Source organism: Syzygium oleosum, unplaced genomic scaffold (assembly GCF_021117445.2).
Source record: "Syzygium oleosum isolate NSW1041296 unplaced genomic scaffold, Sole_v2.1 Sole_v2.17, whole genome shotgun sequence".
NCBI classification, from domain to species: domain Eukaryota; kingdom Viridiplantae; phylum Streptophyta; class Magnoliopsida; order Myrtales; family Myrtaceae; genus Syzygium; species Syzygium oleosum.
Window position 1 is genome coordinate 5,594,253 of NW_026607501.1, and position 14,196 is coordinate 5,608,448.

The window sequence follows — 14,196 nt, forward strand, 5'->3', positions numbered from 1 at the left end:
ATATTATCAGTAAATATTAAAGTACTTGAGATGAGGAGTGACATTCGTGGGAAATATAATAGATGAGCTTAATTTGCGAATCTCTTATGGAAAAAATAGATTATTTCGATTTTGGGAGATTAGGTATTATGTATTAATAAATATATAAATCGAAAAGGAAAGCTAATAAGGAGATATAAATATTTTATACTTTTTCAATACTTGGATAAAAAAAGTGCAAAAAAATTTGGACCATTTCTCGATTTGTGCGTGTCATCCTTGCGCAGGGGCCATGCTAATCTTCTCTGTATCGTTCCAATTTTATCGGATGTCTCCGAAGAGACAACATGTTCTTGCTCGCTTGTGCAATATAAGGCGAGGTCGATGTAAACTTTTGTTTGATGTGGGACTCCTCTATCCTCAAAGAAAGGCAATAATGATATTTTATTTCTGGGATGGGCCCAACCACACCCTTCCAAAGTTATGTAGGTCCGCGCAAACAAGCTTTTTGTCTCTTTGCTTTACTTTATTTAGATTTAATAATCAACGGCATTCTTTTGACATTATATTCTGTAAAAGGTAGGTGACTTTATTCTTGGCGAAGTGATTATATTTTCAATGAATTTTCAAGAGGAGAAACGTTAGATGATTGTAATAGGATTGTAAGTGGTGAAGAATATCATGCGATCTGTACTTCAATCATTTATATATAAGGTTAATATCACAAAAAATGCCAACTTAGTACATCCGTATCATATTTACCCCAAATTAATTTTTGTCATAAAAATTTCCGAATCCGTACACTTGTACCACATTTATCCTAAACTAATTTTTCTATTACAAAAATCCCAAACCGTTACACTCTTGCCACATTTTCCCTAAATTGATGTAGCCGTGCCACATTTACCCCCAAAAATCCCAGATTTAACACGATTTGGCATAAATGTGGCATGAGTGTATCGGTTTGGGATTTTTAGTGAGTTTGAAGCGAAAGTGGCACAGGTATACCAGTTCGAGAGTTTTTATGATGTAAAAATTAATTTGGGGTAATTGTGTCATGAATGTACCTATTTTGGGTATTTTGGTGGTTTTAGCTTTAGATTATATTTGAATTTTGAGTGGGTGAATGAGACCTAAATATAGAATCAAAAGCATATATTAAGTCATCATTCATCGTTAGAGAAATAAATATATTGTTGAAATAAGAAAACCTATTTAAACTCTTCGTAAATATATAGAACATTGTTAAATATATTTGTTTCTTTTTTTTTCCTCAGCTCGCCTGTACCCCCACTTAATATTGTACTGTTCCTACCAATAATTTATTTGGAATTTTCTTTGAGGCCGGAAAATTTTTGGAAGTTAATTGGCATGAATAAACTCATCGAGAGTGAGAAGGCTAAATTCGGAATCGCAAAACTGTAGATATGTGAAGCTAATAGTGATAATACTTTATAGATACGAAATATAAAAAAATGAGGAGCAAATAAAATATATTTGGCGAACTAAATTAATGAAGCTAACATAGAGCCGTGACTGGAAAATGAAATTTTTGTGATATCGTGCAACGAGGTAAAATATATTATAGAGAAATTTCTCCTTACATATGCATAAGGTGAAAGGGATGGCAAAGGGGTAAACGTTGTAAAATTTGGAATATATAAAATTAAGAAGTAAATAAAACATATTTGGTGAACTTTATTTGTAAAGCTGAAATAGAGCTGCGAATAGAAAATGAAATTGTTGTGATATTGTATAATAAGGGAAAATAGGTTACGGAGAAAACATATAGATAAGGTAAAAGTGACGGCAAAGAGGTAAATGTTATAAAATTTATAAAAATTCTGAACATATGAAAATGAAATATACTAAAAAAAGAACAAAAAAATTTGGACCATTTCTCGATTTGTGCGTGTCATCCTTGCGCAGGGGCCATGCTAATCTTCTCTGTATCGTTCCAATTTTATCGGATGTCTCCAAAGAGACAACCTCTTCTGTCTCGCTTGGACAATATAAACCGACGTGCATTTGTGTTCATGATCGATGTGGGACTCCTCCTAACTTGTGCTATTTAAAAGCTTCATGGGCCAATGGTTTATTCATGTAGGGCACGCATTAATATATCCAAAGTTAGGACATGTGGCCCAAGCAAATTTGGCAGTTTGGTCCTTGGGCTTTTATTATATGCCGAGTGCTTTACTATATAAGTCAAGAGTACTGCCAAAAAATGGCATTGGGTTGGGCTTAGCCCAACAAATAAACCACTTGAAAAGGGAGGATTTACTTTTTTTAAATGGATTATATACAAACCACGAAACAATTATTATTATCGAAAGACTGAAATTTACACGTTTGAGTATTGCTTGAACTACGTTTTATCGCAAAATAATTTAAAAAATTTAACAAGGGGTTTCTATCAATGATAAAGAAAAGAAAAGTCATACAAGCCGTATTATATGGAAAAAACAAAACCTAAAAATAAGGGTCGATTAACAAATCATTTTTTTTCATAAATAAAAAGGTAGGGAGAGATGACCACTACCAGTGCTAACAATCCCCTCTGAATGTCATTATAAGGGTCCTACACTCTCTACGGAACATTCGATTTTAGTTATAAATATTTCGCACCACCCATGATTCTAATATCCAAGATTTGCGAGCCAGTCACCATATGTTGACCAAGATGCTTGCCGTCATGAAGTCTCCACACGAGTATTATCAAACCCAGGCAATGTGGTAAGAGCCGTTAACATTTAACTCTAGCGCAAGACATTGGGGAAGAAGTTACTAAACTTGAAAATGAGGCACCGTTCGTAAAAGGGAAAACTAATGCTTATGGTTGGTATAGTTGATTGGGGGCTTGGAGGATTTTCACTTCAGAACTCAAGGTCAATTGTTCAAATCTCATGGATTGTATACGAACTCCTCTAGGTCAAGATCACCTACACGGGAGGTCAAACGTCTGGAATTAATCAATTCTTGGAGCTTGTAGAGTATTCCATAAACCTCAAGGTACTGTATTTAAAAGAAAGAGAACAAAACTCATTAATTGGGATGCAGTTTAATTGTCCCACAATCTTTGTTTTTGTTCACGGTGACTGCAAGCATGCCTCCAATATCGTAAAGTTTTAGAAATTTTCGATCCAATCATTATATCAATAGATATAAAAAGTACTTGAGATGAGGAGTAATATTCGTGAGAAATACCATCTAAACCGAAATGCAATTTAATTGTACTCCGATCTTTGATTTATATATGGTGATTGCAAGCATACGTCCCATATCGTAAAGCTTTGAATATTTTCAGCCAACCATAATATCAATATATATTAAAGTACTTGAGATGAGGATCGACATTCGTGAGAAATATAATAGATGAGCTTGATTTGCGACTCTCGGTTGAAAAAGTATATTGTTTCGATTTTGTCGGGTCAGGTAAATAGTGACATATAATATTTATCGGTTAATGAATATATAGATTGAAGACGAAAGCTAATGAGGATATAATATTTTTTACTTTTCAAAAATTTGGATAAAAAAATGAAAAAAAACTTTGGACCATTTCTCGATTTGTGAGTGTCATCCTTGCGCAGGGACCATGTTAATCTTCTCTGTATCGTTTTAATTTTATCAGATGTCTCCAAAGAGAGAACTCTTTCTACCTCGCTTGTGCAATATAAGGCGAGATGGATGGAAACTTTTGTTTGACGTGGGAGTCCTCTATTCTCCAACAACAGCCTAAACAATGATGTTTTATTTCCTCAAAATGCCCAACCGCATCCTTCCAAAGTTATGTGGGTCCACGCAACCAAGCTTTTTGTCTCTTTGCATTACATTATTTAGATTACATATTTAATAATCAACGGCATTCTTTTGACATTATATTGTGTAAAAGGTAAGTGACTTTATTCTTGGCGAAGTGATTTATTTTCAATAAATTTTCAAGAGGAGAAACGTTAGATGATTGTAATAGGATTGTAAGTGGTGAAAAATATAATGCGATATGTACTTCAACCATTTATTTATAGGGTTAATACCATAAAAAATCACAACTTAGTACATCCATATCATATTTACCCCAAATTAATTTTTGTATCATAAAAATTTCCGAATCCGTACACTTGTGCCACATTTATCCTAAACTAGTTTTTCTAAAAGAAAACCCAAATCGTCAGATTCGTGCCACATTTTCCCCAAATTGATGTAGTCGTGCCACATTTACCCCACAAAATCCTAGATTTACCATTTGGGATAATTGTGGCATGAGTGTATCAATTTCGAATTTTTTGTGAGTTTGAAGTAAAAGTGGCACAGGTACACCAATTCGGGAGTTTTTATGACACAAAAATTAACTTGGGGTAATTGTGACACGAATATACCTATTTGGCGTATTTTAGTGGTATTAGCTCTATATTATATTCGAATTTTGAGCGGATCAATGAGGCCTAAATATAGAATCAAAAGCATATTATAAGTCATCATTCATCATTAGAGAAATAAATATATTAAAGGTATATATCCGTTGCCACATATTACATGAACAATATCGTTGAAATAAGAAAACTTATTAAACTCTTGGTAAATACATAGAACATTGTTAAATATATTTGTTTCTTTTCTTTTCCTCAGCTCGCCTGTACCCCCACTTAATATTGTACTGTTCCTACCCATAATTTATTTGGAATTTTCTTTGAGGCCAGAAAATTTTTGGAAGTTAATTGGCATGAATTAACTTATCGAGAGTGGGAAGGCTAAATTCGGAATCGTAAAACTATAAATATGTGAAGCTAATAGTGATAATATTTGGTAGATATAAAATATAAATAATTGAGGAGCAAAGAAAATATATTTGGCAAACTTAATTAGTGAAGCTGACGTGGAGCCGCGAACTGGAAAATGAAATAGTTGTGATATTGTGAAACAAGGTAAAATATATTATAGAGAAATTTCTACTTACATATGCATAAGGTGAAAGGGATGGCAAAGGGGTAAACGTTATAAAATTTGGAATATATAAAATTAAGAAGTAAACAAAATATATTTGGTGAACTTTATTTGTAAAGCTGAAATAGAGCTGTGAATAGAAAATGAAATTGTTGTGATATTGTATAACAAGGGAAAATAAATTATGGAGAAATTTTTTCTTTAAAAATTACATATAGATAAGGTGAAAGTGATGGCAAAGAGGTAAATGCCGTAAAATTTATAAAAATTCCGAACATATGAAAATGAAGTATACTAAAAAAGTAGAAAAAAATTTGGACCATTTCTCGATTTGTGCGTGTCATCCTTGCGCAGGGGCCATGCTAATCTTCTCTGTATCGTTCCAATTTTATCGGATGTCTCCGAAGAGACAACCTCTTCTGTCTCGTTCGGACAATATAAATCGAGGTGCGTTTATGTTCATGATCGATGTGGGACTCCTCCTAGTTCCTACTATTTAAAAGCTTCATGGCCCATTGCTTTATACATGTAGGGCCCACATTAATAACTCCAAAGTTTTGGGACATGTGGCCCAAGCAACTTTGGCATTTAAAAAAAAATCCTTTGCTTTTATTATGTGCCGGGTGCTTTACCATAGGTTAATGGAAATGTTAGATAATGATATTGGGTTGGGCTTAGCCCAATGAACAAATCCACTTGAATTACGTTTTACCACGAAATAGTTTAAGGTACCTAAAAAGGGATTCGTGTAAAGTAACACGAGACGCACCGTTTGGAAAGAGTAAAAAGTAAAAATAAGGGTCGATTAACAATTATATATTCTTTCTTTTATAAATAAAATAAAGGGAAGATGCGATTAGCGCTAATGATATCCTTTAAACGTTATCATAAGAGTCTCACACTCGCTACGAAATAGTGCGATTGAGCCATAACTACTCCTTACCAACCGCAAAGATCCGAGGTGGTCGAGCCCGTAACCACAGGCTTACTAAGATGCTAGTAATTAGGAAGCCCCACACAATATGTGTGGCAGCTACGAAACACAGTAAGAGCCGTTCAAAGGTTTGCTCAGGCAAAAAAATCACAAAAAAAAAGCGTAAAGCATTGGGAAAAAGTCATTAAACCTAAAAATAAGGCACCGCTCTAGAAATCGTAAACTAATCCTCTGGATTGATACAGTTGATTGCGGCATTGGGGGATTTTCAGTTTTGAAACTAGAGGCCATTTGTCCGAATTTGATCTACCGAATGCAAACTCCTGCTGGTCAAGGCCAACTGCATGGGCCAAAAATCTAGACTTAATCGATTTATAAAAGGGAAAATGACACAAATAGTCCATGAACTTTGACCCAATGTACAATTCGGTCCCTGAAATTTTCATTTGTTCAATGTAGTTCCTGAACTTTAACCTAATATTCAATTTGGTCCCTGAACTTTTGATTTGTTCAATGTGGTCCACGAACTTTAAATATGTGTTCAATTTAGTCCTTGAACTATTTGAAAATGTTCAATATAGTCCTTCCATTAATTCAAGCGCAGGGACTATATTGAATATTTTCATATAGTTCAGGGACTAAATTGAACACATATTTAAAGTTCAGGGACCACATTGAACAAATTAAAAGTTCAGGGACCAAATTGAACATTATGTTAAAATTTAGGGACTACATTGAACAAATTAAAAGTTCAGGGATCAAATTGCACATTGGGTCAAAGTTCAGGGACTATTTGTGTCATTATCCCTTTATAAAACTAGTAGAGTGTTTCATCAGCCTCCATGTATAGGATTATAAATAAAAAATAAAAGCTCACAGGTACAGTTTAGGGTTCCCCCACTCCTTGTTTTGTTTATGGTGAATGTAAGCATATGTCAAATATTAAAAATTGCCGATCCAACAACCACAGCAGCAATAGATATAAAAGGACTTAAAATGAGGAGTAACATATATGAGGAATACAATAGATGAGGTTAATTAAAAAAAATCGGACTATTTTTTGATTTGCGCATGTCGTCCTTACGCATGGGTCATGCTAATTTTCTATGTATCGTTTCAATTTTATCGGATGTTCAATGCGAGACTCTTTGCTCTACTTTATCATTTAGATTACATATTTAATAATCAACGGGCTTATATTGACATTATACCGTGTTAAATGTAAGTGATCTTGTTCTAAAGTGATCATATTTTCAATGAATTTTCAAGAGGAGAATGTTAGATTACTGTAATGGGATTATAAGCAATGAAAATCGTCACGTGGTGTGTCCATGGACCTAACAATAAATTTAGATTTTTATTGGAATTTTGAGGGGTCGATGACATCCAAAAATAGATCAAAAGTATATATCAAGACACCATCTATCATTAGGACTTCTCTGAGGTAAAATAGATTAAAGAGAACCAAAGAGATAAATATTAAAATTTATAGAAACTCCAAATATATGAAAATGAAATATACTACCCACCCATCGGTGGCAACGTTGGTTTGCGCTCAGTTCCTTTCACGAGAGGTCCTGGGTTCAAAACTCGCCCATCGGTGATTTAAGTGGGGGGTCGTAGCGGTGGGATGCTGCGCTAGCCCCCCTCGAGGACTAGTCGGGCATCACCGCTGGTTTGAGCCCTAGCTCGCCGGCCACGCGGACACCTCGATTATCAAAAAAAAAAAAATTTAATAAAAAAAGTACAAAAAAATTTGGACCATTTCTCGATTTGTGCGTGTCATCCTTGCGCAGGGGCCATGCTAATCTTCTCTGTATCGTTCCAATTTTATCGGTTGTCTCCGAAGAGACAACCTCTTCTGTCTCGCTTGGACAATATAAATCGAGATGCATGTGTGTTAATGGTCGATGTGGGACTTTCCTAGCTTCTATTTAAAAGCTTCATGACCCAATGTTTTATTCATGCAGGACCCGTTAATAAGACACCATTTGTCATTAGAACAAAAAAGAAATATACAAGTAATACATTCATTGTCGCATATTACATGAACAATTTCATTAAACTAAGAAAATCTAATTAATCTTTCGGTAAATATTCATAATGTTGTTGACTATATTGAATTTGTTGTAAAACAGTCAAATGAACATGAAATATACTAAAAAAAGTAAAAAACATTTGGACCATTTCTCGATTTGTGCGTGTCATCCTTGCGCAGGGGCCATGCTAATCTTCTCTATCGTTCCAATTTTATCAAATGTCTCCGAAGAGACAACACCTCCTAGCTTGCTTGTGCAATATAAGGCGAGGTGGATGTAAACTTTTGTTCGATGTGGGACTCCTCTATCCTCGAGAAACGCCTAAACAATGATATTTTATTTCCTCAAAAAGCCCAACCGCATCCTCCCAAAGTTATGTGGGTCCACGCAACCAAGCTTTTTGTCGTCTCTTTCTTTGCTTTATTTAGATTACATATTTAATAATCAACGGCATTCTTTTGACATTATATTGTGTAAAAGGTAAGTGACTTTATTCTTGACGAAGTGATTATATTTTCAATGTATTTTTAAGAGGAGAAACGTTAGATGATTGTAATAGGATTGTAAGTGGTGAAAAGTATCATGCGATATGTACTTCAACCATTATATATAGGATCAATACCACAAAAAATCCCAATTTAGTACATCCGTATCATATTTACCCCAAATTGATTTTTGTGTCATAAAAATTTCTGAATCCGTACACTTGTGCCACATTTATCATAAACTAATTTTTCTAAAAAAAAATCCAAATCGTTACACTCGTGCCACATTTTTTCCAAATTGATGTAGCCGTGCCACATTTACCCCACAAAATCACAGATTTACCACGATTTGGGATAATTGTGGCACGACTGTATCAATTTGGAATTTTTTGTGAGTTTGAAGTAAAAGTGGTACGAGTACACTAGTTCGGAAGTTTTTATGACACAAAATTAATTTGGGGTAATTGTGGCACAAGTATACCTATTTGGGGTATTTTAGTGGTATTACCTCTATATTATATTCGAATTTTGAGCGGATCAATGACACCTAAATATAGAATCAAAAGCATATTATAAGTCATCATTCATCATTAGAGAAATAAATATATTAAAGGTATACATCCGTTGCCACATACTGCATGAACAATATTGTTGAAATAAGAAAACTTATTAAACTCTTGGTAAATACATAGAACATTGTTAAATATATTTGTTTCTTTTTTTTTTCCTCAGCTCGCCTGTACCCCCACTTAATATTGTACTGTTCCTAGGAGTTTTCTTTGAGGCCAGAAAATTTTGGAAGTTAATTGGCATGAATTTACTTATCGAGAGTGGGAAGGCTAAATTCGGAATCGTAAAACTATAAATATGTGAAGCTAATAGTGATAATATTTGGTAGATATAAAATATAAATAATTGAGGAGCAAAGAAAATATATTTGGCGAACTTAATTAGTGAAACTGGAAAATGAAATAGTTGTGATATTGTGAAACGAGGTAAAATATATTATAGAGAAATTTCTCCTTACGTATGCAAAAGGTGAAAGGGATGAAAAAGGGTTAAACGTTATAAAATTTGGAATATATAAAATTAGGAAGTAAATAAAATATATTTGGTGAATTTTATTTGTAAAGCTGAAATGGAGCTGCGAATAGAAAATGAAATTGTTGTCATATTATATAACAAAGGAAAATAGATTATAGAGAAACTTTTCCTTTCAAAATACATATAGATAAGGTGAAAGTGATGGTAAAGAGGTAAATGTTATAAAATTTATAAAAATTCCAAACATATGAAAATGAGATATACTAAAAAACTACAAAAAAATTTGGACCATTTCTCGATTTGTGCGTGTCATCCTTGCGCAGGGGCCATGCTAATCTTCTCTGTATCGTTCCAATTTTATCGGATGTCTTCGAAGAGACAACCTCTCCTGTCTCGCTCGGACAATATAAATCGAGGTGCATTTGTGTTCATGATCGATGTGGGACTCCTCCTAGCTCCTACTATTTAAAAGCTTCATGGCCCGTTGCTTTATACACGTAGGGCCCACATTAATAACTCCAAAGTTTGGGACACGTGGCCCAAGCAACTTTGGTATTTAAAAAAAAGAAAGAAATACTTTGCTTTTATTATTATATGCGGAGTGCTTTACCATAAGTTAAGAGTAATGTTAGATAATGATATTGGGTTGGGCTTAGCCCAATGAACAAATCCACTTGAATTACGTTTTACCACGAAATAATTTAAGGGACCTAACAAGGGATTCGTGTAGAGTAACACGTGACGTACCGTTTGGAAAAAGTAAAAAATAAAAATAAGGGTCGATTAGCAATTACATATTCTTTCTTTTACAAATAAAATAAAGGGAAGAGGCGATCAATGCTAATAATATCCTTTGGATATTATCATAAAGGTCTCATACTCGTTGCGAAATTGTGCGATGAGCCATAACTACTCCGTATCAGCCGTGATTTGAAGATTCGAGGTGGTCGAGCCCGTAAACATAAGCTCACTAAGATGCTAGTAATCGAGAAGTGCTGTGATATTATGAATTTCGACCTATTTTTCGGGATTTATGAAATGAATATTTCTTCAATGCGCTTTCAGTGAAATCTTGCTCGGAATTGATCATTCTCGAGTAGACTAACCGTTAAGGAATGGCTAGCTAGGAATCAAGTACGTGGACCTAAGAACTTGGCCATGGATTGACACTTCGACCATAAGGATTAGCGAGGGAATATTTTGGGCCGTTAAAGGCCGATCCAAGAATGGTTATGGAACGATTCGCAAATGTCGTGCAATTGGGTCGCTGGTGATTCCGCTTGGCCATTGTATGAATTTCGAATGATCCTAAACCTAATCCGAACGATCGCGTCATTCGGAACTAGTGATTGACCCTCGCAATTACATGACAACCGAGGTCGCCATAGCTCGAGTAAACTTAGATGTGGCTCGATATCGAATCAGCCACGAGTCGATACGCGTAATTCCTAAAAGCCGTCCGTTAGTTCGAGATACGCTAAAGTCGCATTCGATTGAATTTGGCCATTAATTAGAATCCGAATTGGGCGTCGAAGTTTCAAGAATTCCACGACTAATTTTTCGGACGTCGTCTCATTAAACATGGCCAATCGTGGGGTTGATCGGAAAAAGGAAAAAGGAAAATTGGGCAAAAATATTTTGTGGACAAATTATTTTTGTGGAGATAATGTTGAAGACCGCCCCCCCCCTCTCTTCTCTCTCTCTCCTCTCCTTCTTTCCCGCTGGCACCCACGTTGCTGCTGACTTCTGCCCTCTGTAGACCCACGTCCCTGCTGCTGCTGCTTCTGCTTCATTGCTGACATCCCCCATGCTGCTGCCGATGATGGACTTCCCTGCTGTTGACCCTCTTCTCTTCTTTTCTTTTCCTTTCCGCTGCTGCTTCTGCTTTGTTGCTTCTGTTTCTTGCTTCTGCTGCTTCTCGCTCTCCATTCCAGCCAACCAGCGGCTTCACCCGCCTCCCTCAGCCAACGTCCGGCCACCGTGAGTGCCGCCGCTCGCCCGTCCAGCCACTGTGAGCTCAGCTCACCGCCGGAGTTGCTGCTGCCTCTTCTTCTTGGTTTGCTTGCTTAGGATTCCTAGTAAGTACTCCCTAAGCCTTGGTTAGGATAATGAGTTACTAATGGATTAGAGGCCGTGGATAGTTGGTTTAGGGGTTGATTGAAGTTGGCTTGCTTAATGATTCTTGATTGGTTGATTTTCGAATTCGCTACTGCACTGCCTCTGTGTTTTGTTATTTTCGTAGAGACTTGTGTGGGCCGAATTTGAGGAAATGTTCTTCATGAAAGTTGCTCATAACATCTTGAAGTATAACATATATTAAATTTGAAATTTTTGGAGATCATTTGAGGTCATTCGGGAGTCCATTTTCGGACCGTGTTTAGTCTGCTGGATTTACTGTTCATCCGACCTTCTGGTCTTTCCGATTTTCTATAAATTTTTCCAGACCTCTTTTCAACAAACTTCCTTCACAAAAATTGTTAAGAACATCTGTGTCTATGACATATAAAAATTTCAGAGCTTTCCAAAGTGATTTGGATACTGAATGAGTTGTATTTTTATGGTCTGAGGGGCTGTCCGAGCGAACCGGGTTCTTTCTGGCTTTGAGTTACAAAACGAGGCTTTTACAATCAGAACTGGATTTCGTGTCCCCATGAAAAATGTTTATCAAGATGTTTTGTACAACATATCCAAATTTTAGAATTTTTGGAGTTGATTTACTATTTATTTCAAACGGATTTCGGTCACTGCGCAACTGCCCAGTTTGGACCCGGTTTTGTACATTCTCGATTTTTCTCTTTCTCGAGAATTATTCGGTGTTATCGTGGTGTTTTGACGGACTTAGTTGACATTGGGCTAATTTACAAAGATAAGAATTGGTAATGATTGCTGAGGTGTGTGCATGGTCACGACACGTTTCGTCTAGGCGGGAGTTTTAGACGATGCCCGGCGGGAGTTCGGATGCCGTCTGTTACCTGGGGTTGCCGGGGGGTGTTCGATTCCAGACGATGCCGATCGCAGTGGAGGCCGAATCGATGCTCCTAAGTGGAATGCCGTTGGGTACCCAGCTTGCCGGGGTTGTTCGATCCCCAACGTTGCTGTCGCCGACGTAGAGGGACGATGCCTGGTTACGCCAGAAGACCGGCGGGAGTTCGGTGGCCCGATGGGTCGTTAATAATCTGGACTTAATGAGTACGATTTGCATTGGGCAATGGTTTGCCTGAGTTAATTGATGAACACGTCTGGGTTATTAACCGTGTTATGCATGATTATGCTTTGAATTGCATTGTATAAGCTTGATGACCAATTGGCCATGTTATGGCAGGATTCTAACGTGTAGGGCTTGCGTATGTGCCGAGGCGAGATAAGGGCACTTGTGATTGTTATGACATGTTGGATATCGGTATTGCATGATTAGGATTGTTCGGAGGTACGCGTTAACCTAAGCGAGGCTTAGGTAGTTACTTATTGAGATTTATCTCATCCCCCGTTGTTAAACATTTTCGGGCTTGGAGTGACGAATAGTCGTCACGTGCGGCTTAGAGACCGGGGGTGATATTGGGCATTTGATGCTTCATCCCTTTTTGAATGCCCTGGTTGTAGAGGAGTTAAGCTTACCAAACACCCGATCTTTTTTGTTGTGCGTGGTTCATAGTTAGTGGCATCATAGAAGGCTTGCAAATGTATATGTTGCAATCGATGTTATGTTTATAAAAGTGTCTTGTTGATGTGTATTCTTTATCTCTCTACTATCCCGTTGTTTATATGTTGTATGGAGAGTTCGAGGTTGCTTCCGTATGCGTTGCTCGTTAGTGTTTCGATTGGGTCGACGACAAATCCTGGGATGTCACATACTTGACGATCTCGGAGGGACGTTGCGTACTCGTTGGGGTTCGGGACGTGACAAGTGTTGCAGCTACACAACACAATAAGAACTGTTCAAAGGATTGCTCACGAAAAAAATCATAAAAAAAAAGTGTAAAGCATTGGGAAAAAGTCATTAAACCTAAAAATAAGGCACCACTCCAGAAATCGTAAACTAATCCTCTGGATTGATACAGTTGATTGCGGCATTAGGGGATTTTCAGTTTTGAAACTAGAGGCCATTTGTCCGAATTTGATCTACCGAATGCAAACTCCTGCAGGTCAAGGCCAACTGCACAGGCCAAAAATCTAAACTTAATCGATTTATAAAACTCGTAGAGTGTTCCATCAGCCTCCATGTACGGGATTATAAATAAAAATTAAAAGCTCACAGGTGCAGTTTAGGGTTCCCCCACTCCTTGTTTTGTTTATGGTGAATGTAAGCATATGTCAAATATTAAAAATTGCCGATCCAACAACCACAGCAGCAATAGATATTAAAGGACTTAAAATGAGGAGTAACATATATGAGAAATACAATAGATGAGGTTAATTAAAAAAAATCGGATTATTTTTCGATTGGCGCGTGTCGTCCTTACGCATGGGCCATGCTAACTTTCTATGTATCGTTTCAATTTTATCGGATGTTCAATGCGAGACACTTTGCTCTACTTTATCATTTAGATTACATATTTAATAATCAACGGGCTTATATTCACATTATACCGTGTTAAATGTAAGTGATCTTGTTCTAAAGTGATCATTCTTTCAATGAATTTTCAAGAGGAGAATGTTAGATGACTGTAATGGGATTAGAAGCAATGAAAATCGTCACGTGGTGTGTCCATGGACCTAACAATAAATTTAGATTTTCATTCGAATTTTGAGGGGTCGATGACATCCAAAAATA

The 14,196-nt window shown here is 36.4% G+C and overlaps 9 non-coding genes across 9 annotated transcripts; all 9 read right to left on the bottom strand.

The window, feature by feature from the left end:
• Positions 1-220: 220 nt before the first annotated feature.
• LOC130140350 (U6 spliceosomal RNA) lies at positions 221-323 on the bottom strand. Its single transcript, XR_008818370.1, has one exon. It is a non-coding gene; the product is annotated as a U6 spliceosomal RNA (small nuclear RNA).
• A 1,539-nt stretch (positions 324-1,862) lies between these two features.
• On the bottom strand, positions 1,863-1,965 carry LOC130140339 (U6 spliceosomal RNA). Its single transcript, XR_008818359.1, has one exon. It is a non-coding gene; the product is annotated as a U6 spliceosomal RNA (small nuclear RNA).
• A 1,561-nt stretch (positions 1,966-3,526) lies between these two features.
• On the bottom strand, positions 3,527-3,631 carry LOC115669024 (U6 spliceosomal RNA). Its single transcript, XR_004004273.1, has one exon. It is a non-coding gene; the product is annotated as a U6 spliceosomal RNA (small nuclear RNA).
• A 1,600-nt stretch (positions 3,632-5,231) lies between these two features.
• On the bottom strand, positions 5,232-5,334 carry LOC130140356 (U6 spliceosomal RNA). Its single transcript, XR_008818376.1, has one exon. It is a non-coding gene; the product is annotated as a U6 spliceosomal RNA (small nuclear RNA).
• A 1,565-nt stretch (positions 5,335-6,899) lies between these two features.
• LOC130140352 (U6 spliceosomal RNA) lies at positions 6,900-7,002 on the bottom strand. The gene has a single exon (XR_008818372.1). It is a non-coding gene; the product is annotated as a U6 spliceosomal RNA (small nuclear RNA).
• Positions 7,003-7,607: 605 nt separating this feature from the next.
• Positions 7,608-7,710, bottom strand: LOC130140340 (U6 spliceosomal RNA). Its single transcript, XR_008818360.1, has one exon. It is a non-coding gene; the product is annotated as a U6 spliceosomal RNA (small nuclear RNA).
• Positions 7,711-8,029: 319 nt separating this feature from the next.
• LOC130140347 (U6 spliceosomal RNA) lies at positions 8,030-8,130 on the bottom strand. Its single transcript, XR_008818367.1, has one exon. It is a non-coding gene; the product is annotated as a U6 spliceosomal RNA (small nuclear RNA).
• Positions 8,131-9,702: 1,572 nt separating this feature from the next.
• On the bottom strand, positions 9,703-9,805 carry LOC130140343 (U6 spliceosomal RNA). The gene has a single exon (XR_008818363.1). It is a non-coding gene; the product is annotated as a U6 spliceosomal RNA (small nuclear RNA).
• A 4,038-nt stretch (positions 9,806-13,843) lies between these two features.
• On the bottom strand, positions 13,844-13,948 carry LOC130140353 (U6 spliceosomal RNA). Its single transcript, XR_008818373.1, has one exon. It is a non-coding gene; the product is annotated as a U6 spliceosomal RNA (small nuclear RNA).
• Positions 13,949-14,196: the final 248 nt, after the last annotated feature.